Source organism: Ylistrum balloti, unplaced genomic scaffold (assembly GCF_031769215.1).
Source record: "Ylistrum balloti isolate Yb309-2 unplaced genomic scaffold, AGI_CSIRO_Ybal_v1 Utg371222, whole genome shotgun sequence".
Taxonomy (NCBI): domain Eukaryota; kingdom Metazoa; phylum Mollusca; class Bivalvia; order Pectinida; family Pectinidae; genus Ylistrum; species Ylistrum balloti.
In genome coordinates, this window is record NW_026782662.1 from 173,046 (window position 1) to 190,446 (window position 17,401).

Genomic DNA, 17,401 nt, shown 5'->3' on the forward strand with positions numbered 1-17,401 from the left:
ACATCAGTGTTGTGGTACCTGTCAGTACTGATTGTCCCAGAGAACAGTTCTATAGTGTACATCAGTGATGTGGTACAGTTCTATAGTGTACATCAGTGTTGTGGTACAGTTCTATAGTGTACATCAGTGTTGTGGTACCTGTCACTACTGATAGTCCCAGAGAACAGTTCTATAGTGTACATCAGTGTTTTGGTACAGTTCTATAGTGTACATCAGTGTTGTGGTACCTGTCACTACTGATAGTCCCAGAGAACAGTTCTATAGTGTACATCAGTGTTGTGGTACAGTTCTATAGTGTACATCAGTGTTGTGGTACAGTTCTATAGTGTACATCAGTGTTGTGGTACCTGTCACTACTGATAGTCCCAGAGAACAGTTCTATAGTGTACATCAGTGTTGTGGTACCTGTCAGTACTGATTGTCCCAGTTAACAGTTCTATAGTGTACATCAGTGTTGTGGTACCTGTCAGTACTGATTGTCCCAGAGAACAGTTCTATAGTGTACATCAGTGTTTTGGTACCTGTCAGTACTGATAGTCCCAGTTAACAGTTCTATAGTGTACATCAGTGTTGTGGTACCTGTCAGTACTGATAGTCCCAGAGAACAGTTCTATAGTGTACATCAGTGTTTTGGTACCTGTCAGTACTGATTGTCCCAGAGAACAGTTCTATAGTGTACATCAGTGTTGTGATACCTGTCTCTACTGATAGTCCCAGAGAACAGTTCTATAGTGTACATCAGTGTTGTGGTACAGTTCTCTAGTGTACATCAGTGTTGTGGTACCTGTCAGTACTGATTGTCCCAGAGAACAGTTCTATAGTGTACATCAGTGTTGTGGTACCTGTCAGTACTTATTGTCCCAGAGAACAGTTCTATAGTGTACATCAGTGTTGTGGTACCTGTCAGTACTGATTGTCCCAGAGAACAGTTCTATCGTGTACATCAGTGTTGTGGTACAGTTCTATAGGGTACATCAGTGTTGTGGTACCTGTCACTACTGATAGTCCCAGAGAACAGTTCTATAGTGTACATCAGTGTTGTGGTACCTGTCAGTACTGATTGTCCCAGAGAACAGTTCTATAGTGTACATCAGTGTTGTGGTACCTGTCAATACTGATAGTCCCAGTGAACATTTTTACAGTGTACATCAGTGTTGTGGTACATGTCAGTACTGATTGTCGCAGTTAACAGTTCTATAGTGTACATCAGTTTTATAGTGTACATCAGTGTTGTGGTACCTGTCAATACTGATAGTCCCAGAGAACAGTTCTATAGTGTACATCAGTGTTGTGGTACAGTTCTCTAGTGTACATCAGTGTTGTGGTACAGTTCTATTATGTACATCAGTGTTGTGGTACCTGTCAGTACTGATTGTCCCAGAGAACAGTTCTATAGTGTACATCAGTGTTGTGGTACCTGTCAGTACTGATAGTCCCAGAGAACAGTTCTATAGTGTACATCAGTGTTGTGGTCCCGGAGAACAGCTCTATAGTGTACATCAGTGTTGTGGTACCTGTCAGTACTGATTGTCGCAGTTAACAGTTCTATAGTGTACATCAGTGTTGTGGTACAGTTTTATAGTGTACATCAGTGTTCTGGTACAGTTCTATTATGTACATCAGTGTTTTGGTACCTGTCAGTACTGATTGTCCCAGAGAACAGTTCTATAGTGTACATCAGTGATGTGGTACAGTTCTCTAGTGTACATCAGTGTTGTGGTACCTGTCAGTACTGATTGTCCCAGAGAACAGTTCTATAGTGTACATCAGTGTTGTGGTACAGTTCTATAGTGTACATCAGTGTTGTGGTACCTGTCAGTACTGATTGTCCCAGAGAACAGTTCTATAGTGTACATCAGTGTTGTGGTACAGTTCTATAGTGTACATCAGTGTTGTGGTACCTGTCAGTACTGATTGTCCCAGAGAACAGTTCTATAGTGTACATCAGTGTTGTGGTACTATAGTGTACATCAGTGTTGTGGTACCTGTCACTATATTGTGAACAGTTCTATAGTGTACATCAGTGTTGTGATACCTGTCAGTACTGATTGTACCAGTTAACAGTTCTAAAGTGTACATCAGTGTTGTGGTACCTGTCACTACTGATAATCCCACAGAACAGTTCTATAGTGTACATCAGTGTTGTGGTATCTGTCAGTACTGTTTGTCCCAGAGAACAGTTCTATAGTGTACATCAGTGTTGTGATCAAGTTCTATTTTGTACATCAGTGTTGTGGTACCTGTCAGTACTGATTGTCCCAGAGAACAGTTCTATAGTGTACATCAATGTTGTGGTACCTGTCACTACTGATAGTCCCAGTTAACAGTTCTATAGTGTACATCAGTGTTGTGGTACCTGTCAGTACTGATTGTCCCAGTTAACAGTTCTAAAGTGTACATCAGTGATGTGGTACAGTTCTATAGTGTACATCAGTGTTGTGGTACCTGTCAGTACTGATTGTCCCAGTTAACAGTTCTAAAGTGTACATCAGTGATGTGGTACCGTCACTACTGATAGATCCAGAGAACAGTTCTATAGTGTACATCAGTGTTGTGATACCTGTCAGTACTGATTGTACCAGTTAACAGTTCTATAGTGTACATCAGTGTTGTGGTACCTGTCAGTACTGATAGTCCCAGAGAACAGTTCTATAGTGTACATCAGTGTTGTGGTACAGTTCTATAGTGTACATCAGTGTTGTGGTACAGTTCTCTAGTGTACATCAGTGTTGTGGTACAGTTCTCTAGTGTACATCAGTGTTGTGGTACCTGTCAGTACTGATTGTCCCAGAGAACAGTTCTATAGTGTACATCAGTGTTGTGGTACAGTTCTATAGTGTACATCAGTTTTGTGGTACAGTTCTATAGTGTACATAAGTGTTTTGGTACCTGTCAGTACTGATAGTCCCAGTTAACAGTTCTAAAGTGTACATCAGTGATGTGGTACCGTCACTACTGATAGATCCAGAGAACAGTTCTATAGTGTACATCAGTGTTGTGGTACCAGTCACTACTGATTGTCCCAGAGAACAGTTCTATAGTGTACATCAGTGTTGTGGTACAGTTCTATAGTGTACATCAGTGTTGTGGTAACTGTCACTACTGATAGTCCCGGAGAACACAGCTCTATAGTGTACATCAGTGTTGTGGTACCTGTCAGTACTGATTGTCCCAGAGAACAGTTCTATAGTGTACATCAGTGTTGTGGTACCTGTCAGTACTGATTGTCCCAGAGAACAGTTCTATAGTGTACATCAGTGTTGTGGTACAGTTCTATAGTGTACATCAGTGTTGTGGTACCTGTCACTATAGTACATCAGTGTTGTGGAACAGTTCTATAGTGTACATGTACCTGTAGTGTACAGTTCTATAGTGTACATCAGTGTTGTGGTACCTGTCACTACTAGAACAGTTCTATAGTGTACATCAGTGTTGTGGTACCTGTATAGTACAGTCAGTCAATAGTTGTACATTATATCAGTGAATCTAGTATCACACCTTGTGGTGTATTGTACATTGTGCAAGTAATACATCAGTCAATACTATAGTGTACATCAGTCTCCAGTCAATACCTGTTAAAATCAGTACCTCCAGTCAATACCTGTATGATCAGTCTCCAGAAACCAGTTCTAGTGTAATCAATGTTTACATATCAGTTCAGTTTGTGTATAAATCAGTCTCCAGTCAATACCTGAATCAGTCTCGTACAGTCAATACCTGTACAATCAGTCTCCAGTCAATACCTGTATAAATCAGTCTCCAATACCTGTACAAATCAGTCTCAAGTTAATACCTGTACTGTCTACATATCAGTCTCCAGTCAATACCTTCAGTTCCAGTCAATTGTAGCAGTACCAGTCAATGTTCTATCAGTCTAAGTCAATACCTGTATAAATCAGTGTCCAGTCAATACCTATATAAATCAGTCTTCAGTCATATACCTGTATCAGTCTCCAGTCAATACCTGTATAAATCAGTCTCCAGTCAATAATCAAATCAGTCTCCAGTCAATACCTGTATAAAATCCAGTCAATACCTGTACAATCAGTCTCCAGTCAATAGTCAATACCTGTATAAATCAGTCTCCAGTCAGTACCTGTATAAATCAGTCTCCAGTCAATACCTGTATAAATCAGTCTCCAGTCAATACCTGTACAAATCAGTCTCCAGTCAATACCTGTATAAATCAGTCTCCAGTCAATATCTGTATAAATCAGTCTTACCTGTATAAATCAGTCTCCAGTCAATACCTATATAAATCAGTCTCCAGTCAATACCTATATAAATCAGTCTCCAGTCAATACCTATATAAATCAGTCTCCAGTCAATACCTGTACAAATCAGTCTCCAGTCAATACCTGTACAGATCAGTCTCCAGTCAATACCTGTACAAATCAGTCTCCAGTCAATACCTGTATAAATCAGTCTCCAGTCAATACCTGTATAAATCAGTCTCCAGTCAATACCTATATAAATCAGTCTCCAGTCAATACCTGTATAAATCAGTCTCCAGTCAATACCTATATAAATCAGTCTCCAGTCAATACCTGTACAGATCAGTCTCCAGTCAATACCTGTATAAATCAGTCTCCAGTCAATACCTGTATAAATCAGTCTCCAGTCAATACCTGTATAAATCAGTCTCCAGTCAATACCTGTATAGACCAGTCTCCAGTCAATACCTATATAAATCAGTCTCCAGTCAATACCTGTATAAATCAGTCTCCAGTCAATACCTGTATAAATCAGTCTCCAGTCAGTACCTGTACAGATCAGTCTCCAGTCAATACCTGTATGAATCAGTCTCCAGTCAATACCTGTACAGATCAGTCTCCAGTCAATACCTGTACAAATCAGTCTCCAGTCAATACCTGTATAAATCAGTCTCCAGTCAATACCTGTATAAATCAGTCTCCAGTCAATACCTGTATAAATCAGTCTTACCTGTACAAATCAGTCTCCAGTCAATACCTGTACAAATCAGTCTCCAGTCAATACCTGTATAAATCAGTCTCCAGTCAATACCTGTATAAATCAGTCTCCAGTCAATATCTGTATAAATCAGTCTTACCTGTACAAATCAGTCTCCAGTCAATACCTGTATAAATCAGTCTCCAGTCAATACCTGTATCAGTCTCCAAATCAGTCAGTCAATACCTGTATAAATCAGTCTCAAGTCAATACCTGTATAAATCAGTCTCAAGTCAATCAGTCTCCAGTCAATACCTGTACAAATCAGTCTCCAGTCAATACCTGTATAAATCAGTCTCCAGTCAATACCTGTATAAATCAGTCTCCAGTCAATACCTGTATAAATCAGTCTCCAGTCAATACCTGTATAAATCAGTCTCCAGTCAATACCTGTATAAATCAGTCTCCAGTCAATACCTGTACAGATCAGTCTCCAGTCAATACCTGTATAAATCAGTCTCCAGTCAATACCTGTATAAATCAGTCTCCAGTCAATACCTGTAAATCAGTCTCCAGTCAATACCTGTATAAATCAGTCTCCAGTCAATACCTGTATAAATCAGTCTCCAGTCAATACCTGTACAAATCAGTCTCCAGTCAATACCTGTACATATCAGTCTCCAGTCAATACCTGTACAGATCAGTCTCCAGTCAATACCTGTATAAATCAGTCTCCAGTCAATACCTGTATAAATCAGTCTCCAGTCAGTACCTGTACAGATCAGTCTCCAGTCAATACCTGTCAATACCTGTACAAATCAGTCAATACCCAAATCAGTCTCCAGTCTGTATAAATCAGTCTCCAGTCAATACCTGTACAAATCAGTCTCCAGTCAATACCTGTATAAATCAGTCTCCAGTCAATACCTGTACAAATCAGTCTCCAGTCAATACCTATATAAATCAGTCTCCAGTCAATACCTGTACAAATCAGTCTCCAGTCAATACCTGTATAAATCAGTCTCCAGTCAATACCTATATCAATCAGTCTCCAGTCAATACCTGTACAAATCAGTCTCCAGTCAATACCTGTACAAATCAGTCTCCAGTCAATACCTGTATAAATCAGTCTCCAGTCAATACCTGTACAGATCAGTCTCCAGTCAATACCTGTACAAATCAGTCTCCAGTCAATACCTGTATAAATCATACAAATCAGTCTCCAGTCAATACCTGTATAAAATCCAGTCAATCTGTATAAATCAGTCACCTGTCAATACCTCAATACCTGTAAATCAGTCTCCATCAGTCTCCAGTCAATACCTGTACAGATCAGTCTCCAGTCAATACCTGTACAAATCAGTCTCCAGTCAATATCTGTATAAATCAGTCTTACCTGTACAAATCAGTCTTACCTGTACAGATCAGTCTCCAGTCAATACCTGTACAGATCAGTCTCCAGTCAATACCTGTATAAATCAGTCTCCAGTCAATACCTGTATAAATCAGTCTCCAGTCAATACCTGTACAGATCAGTCTCCAGTCAATACCTGTACAAATCAGTCTCCAGTCAATACCTGTATAAATCAGTCTTACCTGTACAAATCAGTCTCCAGTCAATACCTGTATAAATCAGTCTTACCTGTACAAATCAGTCTCCAGTCAATACCTGTACAAATCAGTCTCCAGTCAATACCTGTACAAATCAGTCTCCAGTCAATACCTGTATAAATCAGTCTCCAGTCAATACCTGTATAAATCAGTCTTACCTGTACAAATCAGTCTCCAGTCAGTACCTGTATAGATCAGTCTCCAGTCAATACCTGTACAAATCAGTCTCCAGTCAGTACCTATATAAATCAGTCTCCAGACAATACCTGTACAAATCACCAATGTATAAATCAGTCTCCAGTCAATACCTGTATCAGTCTCCAGTCAATACCTGTATAAATCAGTCTCCAGTCAATACCTGTACAAATCAGTCTCCAGTCAATACCTGTACAGATCAGTCTCCAGTCAATACCTGTACAAATCAGTCTCCAGTCAATACCTGTATAAATCAGTCTCCAGTCAATACCTGTACAGATCAGTCTCCAGTCAATACCTGTATAGATCAGTATTCAGTCAATACCTGTATAAATCAGTCTCCAGTCAATACCTGTATAGATCAGTATAACCTCAACAAATCAGTCTCCAGTCAATACCTGTATAAATCAGTCATACCTGTACAAAGTTCAGTTCCAGGTTTTACCTGTTTTGCGGATTTCGATCAGTCATAATAAGTCACCTGGAGTCTCCAGTCAATACCTGTTATATATGATAAGAATTTTCAGTGGGTATTTATAACTACTCAGCAACTGTCGTGGATATCAGTCTCCAGTCAATACCTGACAAATCCAGTCTTACCTGTACAAATCAGTCTCCAGTCATATACCTGTATAATTGATCAGTAACTACTCAGCAACTGTCGTGGATCAGTGACATACGACTGTTTTATAATGATATAGCCAAAACATCAACCAAAAAACTCTTAATCACACGTCAGTAACGTGTCCTCTTAGCCACACGTCAGTAACGTGTCCTCTTAACCACACGTCAGTAACGTGTCCTCCGAACCACACATCAGTAACGTGTTCTCCTAACCACACGTTATTTACGTGTTCTCCTAACCACGCGTCAGTAATGTGCTCTCCTAACCACGCGTCAGTTACGTGTTCTCCTAACCACACGTTATTTACGTGTTCTCCTAACCACGCGTCAGTTACGTGTTCTCCTAACCACACGTTATTTACGTGTTCTCCTAACCACGCGTCAGTAATGTGCTCTCCTAACCACGCGTCAGTTACGTGTTCTCCTAACCACGCGTCAGTAATGTGCTCTCCTAACCACGCGTCAGTTACGTGTTCTCCTAACCACACGTTATTTACGTGTTCTCCTAACCACGCGTCAGTTACGTGTTCTCCTAACCACACGTTATTTACGTGTTCTCCTAACCACGCGTCAGTAATGTGCTCTCCTAACCACGCGTCAGTTACGTGTTCTCCTAACCACACGTTATTTACGTGTTCTCCTAACCACGCGTCAGTTACGTGTTCTCCTAACCACGCGTCAGTTACGTGTTCTCCTAACCACGCGTCAGTTACGTGTTCTCCTAACCACGCGTCAGTTACGTGTTCTCCTAACCACGCAGCAGTTTGTTACAGGAACATTAACAATTCACTAACTGAACTTTACATTTACAAGGTGTTTTCCTTGGTTTAAGCCAGAGTTAAAGCCTCGCTCTCGCTCTGATGATCACGTGTTTCTTAATCTTCGTATCATTTATAAATGCATCTTTTCCTTGCTACTTTTCTGTGCTATTTTTAACTACAACAATTACCCCACATGTTACTTTACTTATAAACATACTGAAGTCACTATACCATCCGAATTACATTTAGTTATTGGCTCGACCAATCACATAAATTCTCTAGATATCTATTGTTCCTGGAAGACTAAATCAATACTTGCCCTATTTATTTCGATTTTGATTGATAATAGTAGATAGTTGTTTTAAGGTTTTTTTCTTTTTCTTATAAACGTCAAACGTTTGTCTATTAGCCGTAAGAAGACAGCAAAGTTTGTAAACGCCCAAATGTATAGACTTAGGTTGTGTTCGATCGATATTAATTAGATTTAATTGATGTTGACATGATACGTGACTCTAGATTAGTGTTTGATAGCGAAATTCCAGGAACGAGAGTGCCATGCTGTCAGGAATCACAAGTAAACAGTTTCTTTGCATTTACAAAAAGCCCAGCGAGTTTAATCTGAAGAGTTGTGTAGATAACATTGTAGATTAATGTATTGCTACATTAAATACGGTTCTGTTCCAAAAATACTCTGACAAGACCTGATTTGGAAACAAATTATTTAGTTAATATCAAATCAATGACGAGTCAGCTAGAAAGCAGAGACCTGAGCATGCCTTGTTGCTTTATCAGGCTGCCCTATGCCATTAGCTTCCTCACGTGCTAATTTTCTTTGTTGTGAAATTAAAGGAGTACATGGAATCACAGCTAACATGTGATTATTGGCGCACGTCACCGATTAACGATAATGGTAACATTGTGATTCGCAATAGTTGTGTGTCTCGCCGGGACACTTTCCGACATGAGATCAACATTAAAAATACAGAAAGCCAAAACGCCATTTATATTCATTAATTATTTAGATTCCATTTGAACAATCCTGAGATAATCACACACAAGTGTTGTCCAGAAAAAATGTCTTTCTCCCATTCTGTTAAAGTAATCAATGATCAATCAGGATGTGACGTCATATTAAAATCATAGCACCAATTTACATCTATTTGGAGTTTATCGTAGTGAAAAGATTGCGACCTTGCAACAAATCTGAATTATATCCTTCGAAGGTACCAAGTTTTATATAAGAACATAAAAAAAAAAGATTGGCGGTTGGCGAAAAATCAAGATGTTTACATTTTTTTGTAAAGATTTATTCTGATTAAGCATCAATGCCCTAGAATGGTTCTCAAACAAATGAATTGTAAACATGATCAAAGAATAAGGCCAAACGGTTTGGCTTTCTTTAGCGTACAGAACAGGCAGTGTTTTCGTACTATAGAGAGAGGTTTTTACAGCTGGATGAAGTAAACGCCGAACAAACCCCAGAGACTTCCTGGAGAAAACAAAAATGTCAGAATTAGAAACAACTTCGTCCCGAAAATCGAGGAAAAAAAAAACCAATAAAAACTCGCACTTTTTCTAAGATCTAAGGAGTGGAGGTAAAGACGTATCAATGTGAAAATGATTCCCGATGACTGCATGCCGTATTTGTACAATTACAAAACTAATGATATTGTAGAAATAACATGAGAGGAAACTAGAGCAATAACGATGATAAAAAGGGGTATTGTCAAGGTCCACAGTAGAATTTTTTAAATAATGTTTTTTAGTCCCTTTAATTGATTGTAATATCTTTGAACACTGAATAAGTGTTATCTAACATATCAGTGAAGTGCAGAGAAAACAGAATCATCAGAGAAATATTCGTGTGATAATGACGTTGAATATTTGTGGAAAATTTCCAGAAAACCGATTTAATCTTTCTGCAAGTTTTTTGACAACTACACATCTTTTGGAAATTCCAAGAGAAGTTGTGTCCTCGCCGATTTCCGGTGGAGCCGCTATGTTCATGAAAAGAAAATATTGCTTGAATAAGCGGTAAGATTGTGGGGGAAAATATGAAGCAATAGTGTGTACGAAAGTTGATTTGTGTAAAGTCGGATGTGAAAATAGCATTATCATTGAAGGGATCAACATCCCAAGAGAGAGAGATCAGTGTTCTACATGAACAAATAATATCATTGCAATTTATCTGCATTTGAATAAGCATTAGAAGAACTATATAGCAAGTATTCAGGCGATCGTGTAATCATCAAGGGAGATATTAATGCCAGGATTGGTGACATTACGGATGTTTTATTAGACATTGCAAAATACAACTCACAGCTTAGGAACTTTAATCTGATGGATGCTGAAAATTGTATTTAAAAAGACAAAGCAAGGCAAGTTGTACCAAATAATTTTGATAAAGTCATTTGGTGTTACTTTGTATAATGGACATGATGATTGTAGTAGAACACAACCTATAGAGAGGTCCGGTTAATTTAGCATATTCATGCTCAACATGTGCTAATTCTACAGGCCACGTTTTGAGTTACCACAGCCTCTGTGGTAAGAATGGTGTACTTAAATTGTGATATCTGGAAATATTTTTCTAAAGCTTGTATTGTTGAAGAAGCGGTCTTAAAGCGAAGTTGGCCAGATAACCCAGGCAAAAACAGAATGAGAGACAACTCAGATTTGAATGGAAGAGGAAGGCTCGTTTAATAACAAGGGAAAAAAAATCAATTCAGATACAGATATAGACGAAGATATTGTTCTGTTAGAAAATTTGTCACATGAAGCGAGAAGTTCATGTTGGTAGACAAATAATACTACAAAGACAGACGTGTCAGTCAGAACGGTTCGTCAAATACTGAGGAGCTCAAGGTGAAGAATTAATGGTTTTCGAAGGACAAGGTCAATAGATGACCTTCGAAATAACATTTGTGTGAATCCAGAATTAAAAGAAAAACTTGCATAAAAAGCCAGATAATCAACCGAAATAATATACAAACAAGATCTAACACATGTCTGTGATACAAAAGGTCTTCCAAATGTTTGGGCAATTGTTAAATTCGCAAAGAGTCATCTACCAAAAGTCATGTCAATGGTGGCCCGTATTTCAAATATGTTAAAGAAACGTTAAATCCACTTTTACAGGAGACAGCTCAGGAAGTTAAAAAACTATATAAAATACAAATTTGAGAGAACAGATATGTTAAAGACTGTTCGATGCTAAATGATGATGCAACAACAGATGTAATGAAGGAAGCCTCAAGTAAAATGCAAAATGGTAAAGTCACTTGGAAAGATTGCATCCCTGTAGAATTCTACAATTTTGTGTTCGATAGTGAAATGCCTGTTCTGCATTTTTTGCTTGTTCGATAAATTCTATTTCCCAGATCGATCGTCAAGGTAGTATTATATCGCTCATCTAAAAGAAAGGCGATCCCAGTTTACCAATTAATTACAGAGGAACATCTTTAATTGATATTAACAGCAAGGTGCTTCCGACCTTAAACTTGGATCGAAACTTATAATGTGATTGTTGGCTTATGCATGCGCACTTCACCTTTATTAGTTTCTTTATTCAAATGTTTCTGGTCGAGAAATATCTATAAAAATGTTTCTAAAGAGAAGATTTTACAAAGACCTTTAAAATTTAAACCTATCTAAATTATCATATATCCTAAAAAAACCCCAAAAAAAACATACATGACCGAACTTTGATTAGTTTGAAGGAACATGTGTGGAAGGGTCAAGGCAAAGGTCAAGGTCGGTAGATAATTTTAACAGTCTTTCGAATGTAACTGCAGGGTAAAACTGACGTACAATTTATGCTCTGCCGCTGGCTTGTATTCCTGTCCATATAAGCTGTGTTTCTATTAAGAACGATTAAGAATTTAAAGTAGGGTTTAAACTTTTTGACACTATGATTTCATAAATTTTGTTTTATGAGTAAGGGAACTTATCAAGTGTAGATATTGAAACTGCAAAATAAATTCTGTAAATTGGTTGTTCTATATTCAAGAGAGGAGTGTGGCAGATATGAGCTGTATACATAATGCATGCATTAACTTATAGAGTATATTTTGAAATAAATGAAAAAACAACCGCCAAAATCATGTTATGAAATGATGTTGCTAAATTAGTGCGTTGAAGATAGAAATCTGTTTACGCTTGCACTGAAACATAGAATGAAGGACACACATTTGTATTCGTGGCACACACAAATATTCAAGCCAGGAAAATGTCAGTTTTACCATATCATTAAGGAAAATATGGTCTACCAACTAAGTTATCTACTAATACAGCGAAGGTTTACCTTGGATAACGTTATGTGCTTTACATAATGCATAGAAGTTGAAAGTGGTGCAGTGAGGATATCAGAAATCTTGTATCACCACTAGAAATTATATTAATTTTCCATTGATGAAATTATTTTTGACCAATCAGAGCAGTGCTTTCTAGTCAATTCATTGAAATCGCCGATTTTTCACTTTCAGACGCAAATGAAGCAAATGTTGAATTAGTTGGTTATCCTTGAAATAATTTCCTAATACATTCCTGGTTTTACGATGTATAAAATATACTCATACCACATAGCAACCTAAAATGCTGGAAGAAACGTCAAACAGTCTATTCAAAATGGCATCGTTCTGTTATCAAGCGTAACGTCAAACTATCTGACGCCTTTTGAACACCGATATATGTTTTGATCGTTTTTTTTTCCATTTGTTTTTCATCTAAAATTATGATTTCTTGTTAATATCATATCTATTTCCTTCCTTCATATATATTTCGCATGCATATAAGACAAATGCGAAGAATATTGATCTTCTGTCATATAAATATTTGATTATCTTCTATATACAAAACGGGAGTGCTGTGGAGAACGATATACACTTCCCACTGAAAAGTCAAGTTCTCGCTGATTTCAGATACACTTGCCAACCAACTGTCAATCCAAATCTGGACCAGATCTCATTTTGCACCTGTCAAAATATGAAATATGTGATATGATAGCTCCTGAATATTTTTATATTAATTTTTAAATTCTAATATGAATTAATGGTTGGGTGCGAAGAAATGTTCCACATTGATTTTTCAGTGGCTTCAGGCCATGAAGTATCGGTATGAAATATTTGAATTTGAAATACTGCATATACATTTAATGTCGTCAAATTGTGTTTATTGTTACTATAAAGATATTGACAAAAATATCCACGATGATGACTATTCAATCATTATATAAACATTTAAGATCTGGTTTTAAAGTTTAAAGTTTTTTTTTCTGTATGCCTTTTCCTTGAGAGCTTCATGAAAATGATAATTGTCTGAATTACTAATGTAAAGCTATAGTGAATGTTATCTGAGATGAGGTGTAGAGAGTTAACGTAGAGCAGGTCAACCTGGTGTGTATATGATCTCATGTTATTATTGTTTTTGTTCTAGGGTGTACGCAATCCGGATAAAACTCTGATTAATGGGATGCATACTGCAAAACGTCAATCATTTTTTTTCTTTTTGCACATCTTGCAGAACAAGTCAATGACAATTTCATTCATCTTAAACCCATTTTTTGTCGTAAATTTCGTGTCAGAAAAATATAGAATACAGCAGTATTATAAACGATAAAGTTTTCTTCGTGTGATCACTATTTCCGTAGGATGCCGTTTCTCTGAACTTTATTCTGTAGTTAGGTCAAAACACTTAGGTGGACATACAATATGTATATTCTCAGTTTGATTATAATATTCATAAATAAAACTCTAGGTGTCCTAATTTATCAAGACAAAGAGGACTATGGTAATCACATTTCGTAGACCAAGTTGTATCAAAAACAAGTATTTTTTGCAATAAACGCACAACCTTAATTTGAAGGCAGTCTCTTACTCGTTTTCGTGCATGTTATTATGAAATTATCAAACATTGAATCAAATTACGAAATTCACGTAACTAGTGCACCTCACCATCACCGTCTAGATTCTGACTGTTATTTCGTCTTCTTCGGATTGTCCTAAATTGTCTAACAAAGTTTCATAATTCAAGTCTTTGGCATCGTTGACGAATCCGAGAAGGACAGAACAACTGTATAATGCTTTTGGGTTATTATTTGATTCTGTCGTATCTAATTCTTAACTTTTGAAAAAAATTATTCTCTCGTGTATCTTTTGCACAATCATTGATACATTAAACTGTGTGATAATTGTGAATGGATTTTAATGTAACCAAGAAGTAATAAGGTGTAAATAGATGATGATCTTCATGGCTTATTTGAAGAAATTACAGCATTATATTAAGTACTGAGAATATCGATGTGAGAGTAACATCATCAAACTGTTGTATCCATTTCGGAATTGAATTTATTAACTAGTACAAAAGGGTGGTTGTCTCTTCTGTCGCGATCATCACTTTAGCTAAACCAGCTGTCGTAGAAAATGACAACAACCCCAGACAACATTCAGTGTTTTTGATAAACCTACGTTATAACTTGTAAGCTATAAGCTTCCTAAAATAAACTAAAAGAAAATAGGTTAAATCTGTATGTTATTTCAGTAGCGTCTTCCTTCCGACGCGTGCGACGGGTCTTGGATAGAGTGGTTAATTTCAAAGAGGTTTTTTATATGTCGTTATTAAATCTTACAATGGGATATTAAAAGAAAATGACAGCGTCTAATGGGGAAACTTAACTCCAGTGGAAAGTAAATGAAGAGTGTCGTATGACCAATGCATAGAAGAGTAAGCGCCAACCTTGATCTTTCAAAAAGCAATAACATAATAATATGACGTCTCAGAGGAGATCATTTAGTGACAAAAATAAATTAAAACTGCCAGACAGACTTAAAACAGTGAAATTTAATTGACTTGAGTGGCCATGTTTCTCTTTGTTTAAATATTCTCATCTATTGATTTAGCGTAACTGTACGGCACCACCACGGTATTAAAGAAAGCAACATTTTCTGTCTTAAGACAAATTTGTACTCAAAAGCACCATTTACTGGGAAAGTCACACAGTACACAGTGCTTAACCCTGAATGTTTCGATAGTTATTTCACTGAAATATTTTATTAAAACTAACTTTGTTCATGGTAATATCCTATGTCATACACAAAGCAAACTGATTTCGATGTAGATTTTTATGGAAGAGTAAGCTAAAGACGTTATTGTAAGAGACTTTGAATCTCGTTCACAAATAGGTTTATCCTTTGCACATTCCAGATCACCTGTTCCACTCTTAGCTTCCACATCTCGTGTTAATTCCCTTAGCCGTGCCTGGTATGTTATGTCGTTTTCTTACATTTTTTTTTTCGGTCAACCTGTACCATTCATTGCTCTTTTAAACGTTGTTTGTGTTTGTTTCTTATTCACATGGCTGGCAATCGATCCGATCATGTTTTGCGCAAAGACGTCAGGAAAATCGAAGTTTCTTCTCAGCGACGTAATCAAAACACATGCGTTTCACATATCAAACAGCTTTTGCCTTTATCTAATGTGTGTATCAGCGGCACTGAGCTAGGCCAAGCTAAATGGAGTAGGAAAAACATCCCTTAAATCGAAAATCCTCTTTCCTGCAATAAATATAGCCGCGAATCAGTGATTCTATTACAAGATCCCCATTATCGATCCTATGACCTTATCACGTCTATTCTTTGAAATTTATTTTGTGATTGACGACATGCAAGCATTAACTTCACAGACTAAGGAGGCTAGTAGACGGGAACTAAGACGTTGGATGGGTGCCATGAATGTTATTGAGATATAAACATTATGTATATAGTTTGTAATAAACTATTTTTGGATCCGAATGGGCATTATTACCACAATGGGGAATTTCCTATGTTTGGCTTTTTCTATGATGAATTTGTTAAAGTAGGTTTGTCTATATCTCTCTCTCACTAAAATATATTGTCGAAGCTAGTCATATTTGAAATTTCATAATGAGAATAGGCGGCAGTCATAATATCTAAGTTGAAAGGAAATTCATTTTGGGACAGAAAAAAAACTTCCGGTTCCCAAATGTTTTGCAGATGTCCCCTATGATAACTTCCGGTAAGCATATTTAAGGAAGTGGCATATATTTTAGTCCAATTCTTGCTTGGAAACGATTACGGGTATCCTAGGGCATTAAGGCTTGCAATCTATCAAAACATTTTAACATTGACCCGCCAAAATGACGATAACCTATATATTACATATATATTACACGTGAGCGTGACCCCAAAAGAATGCATTCACCTGAAACTTTGAAGTTATGTGAAGATGATCAGCACTTCTCACCTATCCAAACATTTCTTTAAAAATATAAAAAATGAAAAACAATAAAACTGGTTTCACAGCGAATTCTCTACAGTCCATCACATGAGATGCATGTGCACTAAACTCTAGACACGACCGATTTTACAATGTCATCGAAGCGCTTGAAAAAATTGTTCATGTTTTCTCGATCTTGGTCGTGTAAACGCTTGACTAGTAAAGCATCTGCAAAGTGATGACCTATGGTAGATTGTGAAAAAATCTGAACCATTAACTTTCTAACGGAAACAACTAAAAGCAGAAAGGCTTTTAACGTAGGAATTTATTTCTGTACTCTTGAAGAACAAGATAGGGTGTGCCGTTGTTATTCAGTTGTTGATGTGGTGTATGTATTCCCTCCAAAACGCACGACTCAAAGTGTGTTTACTGTAACGTTAATAAATGTGTTATTTTGTTATTTGGCTAATATCGCATCAGTTCGTCAAAGATAAGTGTGCAACGTCCATTTCATCAGGTCCTTCAGCTACTGGGAAGAAAACGAGGGAATGTAAATGTATATTATTATGTAAGGTATCTATGTATCTATACATATAGGTAAATAGTCATCTTGTGCCGCTATTTTAATAATGATAACTGGTTCGACAGGACCATTTATACCGAAGTATGAACGTACACGTTTCCACACAAGGCTTTGACTAAAATGTCTGCCACTTCCTTAGATACGATGACCGGAAAATATCGTTAGCTTAGTGGGAGGTCTCGGAAGCATCGTAAAAATATCTCTCTGTTTCTAACTCAAAATGGAAGTTTTTTTTTATACTTGCGTTGCCAGTTTTAATATAAGATGCGGTACTAATCAAGGAGTTTTCATTAAACTATTGGTCGAAAACATCTCGTATTAAAGTGTTTTAAATATTGATTGCACATTGCGCAATATGACGTTCGGAACAAACTTTGGGGTCAATTCTGAACAAGGGACGAAGACTCGCAAAAGAGAGGGTACATGTGTAAGACCTGACATTACCTGTTTACGTTCGTAAGACTATTCCGGTAAATTTTCATGA